Genomic DNA, 6596 nt, shown 5'->3' on the forward strand with positions numbered 1-6596 from the left:
CTAGCTATCCATTTTGACTTTAAATTCTTCATGAAATTTATGATTTTTCGTTTCAATGCTTCCAACGCGATTTTGGGTAATTCAGTATCAATACATGATATTATGTGGCTTATTAAAGCCTCATAATTTAATAAATCAAGATTATTTGCACGCATACAATTAAAAAGTTGACGATTTTTTCGGAAATTTTCCATTTTGCGAGCGTGTTAAAGTATAATCTTCTATATATTTTATATATTCTATATATTTTTCACTGTATCCTGAAAAAGACGCAAAGTGAATTGTATAAAGCAACGACAAAAACTTCGACAAAAACGATCAAAACTTTCAAAATCAAAAAGTCTTTAATCAACTACTGATCGAGAAAAACTGACGAAAAGTTCTTATCTCCGCTGTTTTTATTTCCTCCCCCTCCCCTCCCCTCCCCCCTCCCGGAGAACAAATAATTTAACGTAGAGCAATCTTATTGGCCCATGGATTTACAGAATGCGCAGTACTCCAAATACATTTATCCAATAATATTTATCATATTGCTATTATATTAATTAATGTAATTAATTGTTATAAAATATGGATGAAATTAATCGTTATAAAATAGCAATAATTAAACAAATTATATATCCCCCTTCGTCTTTCTTTTATGAGAAAATAGACATCCATATTCACTCGACATGATTGAACGTCGTCCATTGAGCTATTCATGGACGACGTTCGACCATGTCGAGTGAACTTTGAGGTCAATTATCTCAAAAAGAGGGACGAAAGGGGATGAATGATCATATATGGCCAAAAACTAGACACTTTGCCCTATCAAATGGCGCAGAGAAAACCTTAATCCATTCTAATCCATAAACTTTCTTCCTGTTTGAATATTGAAGTAAGAAAATTTTAATAGTCGAATATGTCGTGAATATTTATTAATATATAATAGTACTCAAATAACATAAAACTAAAATAAATATGTTTTTTGAACCCTAATAAATAAGTTCTGATAGGCATTTAACTCATATTCGCAGTTATACTTTCGGCAGAGACTTTAGAAAGTAACCTATCGAATTACTAGAATTTCAGTATTCACGAAAATGTTGTACTTTATCAGATCATTTTGAGGAAATAACAAAGGATAAAATCAATTATAAGTACATTTATTTATAGTTTAGGATATATATTAACATAAAATCTCGTCAAAATTTGAATTATACGTTTTTTCGTCTAATATCCGGTTTTTGATAGATTCGCCCCACTGTGCGCCGCCGGATGCGCGCGGGAGAGTACGTCTGTAGCCGGCCGGTGAACCACACGTGTCTACATATGCAAAACCGAAAACGTCGAACCGGGTGGCGAGCCCCGCGACAAGATTTCCGCCCGCGTCGACACGAGATCCGCGCTCGTACCGCGACAAGATTCTCCGCTCGCGTCGCTACAAGATGTCCGCCGTCAGCCTGCTATCCCGCGTGTCGTAAAAGGACACCCGCTCGTCGCACGATTTAAAAGCAATAAGAATGAGCTCTCCAAGCATATATATATATATTGGATTATGATATCATTGTTCTTACGGAAACGAAATATTCTGGTAATATGGTGTATTTTTCAGGATACAAAACCTTGCACAGCCCGAACCTGCTAGGAAGCGGAGAAGTGTCGGTGTCGATTATTCGGTCTCATATTGAGTTTGAAATTATTCGTAATACTGACATCCTCCCTTTTGGCTATGATACAGTGGGTATCAGAACAAAAAATCTAAACCACAATTAATTGCGAATTTAAACATTGCGGTATACAGACATGGGAATCTATCGCCTCACGAGATCTGCGGTCTTTGTGCGAGCTGGAATAAAGCAATGACACCATTATTCTGGGTGATTTGAACGCCCATAATACTGTTTAGAATTGTGATTTTACCAATGGCAATGATGAGATCTTGTTTAATACTATAAACAACAAAGAATTTTTCTGTGTCAATGTTGACACGAAGTCTAAAGTGGGCTTTCGCGGCCAACGGGATTCCAACCTGGATCTACTTTGGAACCGAAGGTGTCATTGATAGAATTGACTATCAGCAACTGGAGGAAACTTGGGGCAGCAATCACTACCCTATTTCTTTTTTATTCGATTATCAGGAACGGATCTACAGAAAGGTTATAAACAGAATAAAAAAAAAATAAAAAAAAAAGGTTTAGTCACAGTTTCACGACTTGGTGAATGGAGATATTAAAGCCAATTTGCTTCAGCATATTGATCTGTTCAAGGAGAACCTAAATGAATACTATAATCGCTTTATTGGTACTTTGAGAGGCGCGGTGACCGTGCCTCCGGCAGACGACGCGATGGGAGCAAATGCGGTTGCCCTCCTGACCTCAACAAGCGAAAAAGACCCCATAGATGGTAGGATGGGGAATGCGATCGTGCTATCCAAAATAAAAAACAAGCTTTCACGGCATTTAAGAGATGTAAAAGCTTACACACATGAGTGGAATACAGAAGATTGTGCGCTCTTGCCAGGAAGACGATTAATCGTAAGAAGGAAAAATTTGAAAATTTTTGCAAGGAAATTAATAGATTTATGAGTTACGTGTGGAATACCATGAGAATTCTTAAAAATGCCAGAAAGATGTAGAGTGGAATAAATGACAAACTAATAATAGAGAGAAAGAAATTAAAAAGGAAATCAACAAGCTTGCTACTCCTTGTGTAGGCATAGAGCCAGTGCGTGATTTTGGTGAGCTATACGAGGATGCTGCTCTCAAGTCTTCGTTTCAACGATCTGAGCTGGACTGAGCCATTGACATGATGAGAAGGAATTCTGCCCCCGACCAATCTCTCGTCATGCATGGGCAAATTAATGGAACGTATGATCAACGAGACTGTTCTGGTAGGCGGAAAAGAAGAATAAATTCAGCAAGACTCAAAATGGTTTCAGGAGAGGTAGATCATGCGTTGACAGTTTGGTCAAAATTACTTCGGACATCCGGGCATCTATGTGCGTAGGTGAATAGACTTTGGCGGCTTTTTTGAGAACGACGCCAATGTCCGTGATGTCCCTCCATACGCGAATCTTAATATGTCATCCAACCGTCTTAATGGTAAATAAGAAGTCAGTGCAGCGAAGATAACGGAGACTTCCTTCCATCGTCTCAACGGTACGTGTGATCACCGCGAGAGATTACATGCGTCTCTTATTTACCATCACATGCGTCTCTTATTTACCATTAAGACGGTCGGATGACATATTAAGATTCGCGTATGGAGGGACATCACGGACATTGGCGTCGTTTTTGCAGCGGAGGGGACGACCGATATACATTTGACGAATCACCTGAGGTTTTGACATTTTACATAATGTGACCGTTGCGAATTCTCAGTCCTTTTTTGCGGTTGATTTGATGCGTTAAATTCTAAGGAGCGATTAAATTGGAATTATGCGGTTAGTTCTAAAGAAGGCCAAGTAAGGCTCGAAACGTCGACGTTGTTTTTTATATTGCGAACACATTCGTTATCAAAGTGGTTTTAATAAATATACACCATTAATAGCTCGTAATTTGGCCGTTTCTATTATTTAGCTATTGCTTTATCGAGCGAAATCGAATACTTATTTGATTACGGTAATTTTGTGTATTATCCCAGGAAAAGTGCTTATCAGCTTAAGCTGGAAAGAATTCAATACATGGGTATTCGCACGGCTTTGGGGTACAGAAACAGTACTCCCAATAATGTTATTGTTGCTGAGGCCAAGGTGAGATTGATTAGAGATCGGGCCGAGATGCTTGCTAGAAATTTCGTTGGCAAGACTATTGCGTACAACGACAACGGCTTGTGCTACAAGCTGCAACGACTTTACGAACGGGAAAACTTCGCCCGTTATTGCCAGCCAATGTACAAATTGTCCCTAATGTCTCTTGTTTGGAAGAAATACCTCCCATTCAAGATAAAAATTGGTCAATCTAGAAAATTCGAGATTTTCCAAGGGTCTTTCGGTGCACACGCGTATAAGGCGGTAGTTGATACCTCAATTGAAGAACTTAGAAAAGCTAATGACAGGTATTTTGACGAGGCACTCGTCCGTAATGTAATTTTCAAATATGAATTAAGACCTTCTTCGGAGATTATTTTTACAGACGGTTCACATGATGAGACAAATTGCACTACTGGCGGCAGTATTGTTATTAATAATCAAGAAATTGCATATAAGATGAGTCTTCCGAAAGTATGCTCATCCTTCACTGCTGAGGCGTTTGCTATTAAGTCCTCTTTAGAATTGATGGTCCTTCAGAAAGACCAGAGACAGACATATTGTGATCTTGTCAGACTGTAAGTCGGCTCTTGAGGCTGTGCGCAACAATCATTTTAATGTACATAAGAACCGCTACATTACGAATGTTAGACTTCATCTGTATAGTTTGGAGAGGAACTACGATAGAAGAGTCGTACTCGTTTGGATCCCGGCTCACGTTGGTATCGCTGGGAATGAAGTGGCTAATAGTGTTGCCAAAAAGGCTGCGCGTAAGGAAGCTGACCCTGGAATCGAGGTGCCAATCGGGGATTTGATGACACGCGCCAGGAAGGAAACGTGGGACTCCACTCAGGAATCACTAATAAGAGACTCCGAACATAGGGGTATCTTCTACTTTGAGAATTTCTACGATAGGCAAACTCTGAGGCCTTGGTTCTGTAAAATAAACGCTGAGAGATACTTTGTGACACTCATCAATACATTAGCCAATCATTATCTTCGTGTCTCTTTAAACCTTGGTGTCTCTTTAAAGAGAAAGGGCTATGTGGATGAAGAAAGGTGCAAATGTGGCTACAAGCGTGAAGATTTGGATCACATTTTACAACGATGTAATAGATATGATGATTTGAGAGTGAATATGGATGAGAAGCTCAGAGTTGAGGGGTACTTCGCGGAGATAGATATACATAGCCTTATTAAGAGAAGAGAATATAATATTATATATATATATATATATATATATATATATATATCCACCTTTAAAAAAGGCGTGTTACCTGAGTGAATTTCGTTTGTATCGAAAAATTGAAACCTCTTTTCCGCGATGCCGATTGGTTATCTCGATTGATTGCCGCGCCGTAGTTTGCTTCATCCCGTGAGGGACTGTCATCGCGGAGTGTGGCGAGTTTCGTGCGTGTATATAGTGCGTCGTGTGTGTCGTGATGTGACAGCTCGCGTCGTGTCGCGATTATTATATAATAGCATAATGTTAAAGCTAAATAGCGCGCGCGAAGCGCGCGTCTGTAGTGTCTAGTATATATATATATATATATATAGTTTTCAAATTTTTAAAACAGGTTGGCAAAGTTATATAATAATTGACGCTAGTGTGTTGTGTGTATTAAGTTTTGAGTTGTTTATTTGGGCTTAATTCTGTTTGTGTCAGTTTACCCAATCGGGTATAAGGCACCGTAATTTCCCTCACTCGAGGAAACTTTCAAAACCCCCCCAGAACTATTGAAAAGGGAGTCAGAACTCTCAATAGTTTGTGAGTTTCCGCAAAATGAGACGCTAGCTTCACATACACCAGAAAAACCGAGTCTTGTGTCTTCCTCCACACCTACTCCGAACTCTGATCTGTCGCGAGTTAGATCCGCGCTTTGGAAGCTAGGTTGTTTTAAGATTAAAAAAACAAGAAAATTCGACTACATTACCTCGAGCAGAATAATTGTCATCGTCAAAAAAAGAAAACAATTTATCCCTCTTACAATCAGATTGCAAAATAATATCATAAAGACATATAAATTTACGTATTTCATGATACGTTATAGTTAGGTATATAAAAAATCAAAATAAATATAATTGTTTAAAATTATTATTTATAACAAGATTTTTGTTTTGAAAAAATTAGATATTAATCATTAAATGTATTAATTATATTTAATTATTAAATATAAATGCATACTTAATGATTAATGTCTTATTTTTCCAAAACAAAAATTTTATTATAAATCAATAACACGAATACTCTATTCAGTATCTAATTTTCAATAGTGAGATTTTTAAAATAAACTACTTAATAATTAATTTGATTAGTATTAATGCCTGACTTTTTAGAAAATAAATTATTAACTGTAACAGACTAAATTAATTAAAATTCCACAAATCACAATTAATTTGAATAAAATAATAGCATTAGAAATAAACATGTTAAAAATAATATAATAAAGTTTAAATAATATAAAAAATCACAAAGATTGCAATGTAATATAAAAGATGTAATATACTTTTCATAGGAAAAAAATTATTTGCATTACTTTCTGGGTATGCCTCACAACTTAAATTAAAGTATATATACACATTTAACTAAAATGTTTAAATTTAAACAAATCTATACAAATTATAGTTTGTAAAGTTAAAACAAAAAATAAAATAATAAAATATGAATAGAATTGATAACTTCTAAAATTTTAACCCTTAAATGCCACCCGGGGTCCAGCGGACCCCAGACCTTACCTTTTAGAATAAAATGTTTTCAAATGTTCTTGCCAAAAATGGAGCTCATGCTCCCATTGATGATAGTTGAGTGATTGACCTACCCGTTTGTACACTTAACAGTACTCAGTTTACTTAATTTTTTATACTA

Source organism: Temnothorax curvispinosus, unplaced genomic scaffold, assembly GCF_003070985.1.
Source record: "Temnothorax curvispinosus isolate PA1 unplaced genomic scaffold, ASM307098v1 QBEX01000186.1, whole genome shotgun sequence".
Taxonomy (NCBI): domain Eukaryota; kingdom Metazoa; phylum Arthropoda; class Insecta; order Hymenoptera; family Formicidae; genus Temnothorax; species Temnothorax curvispinosus.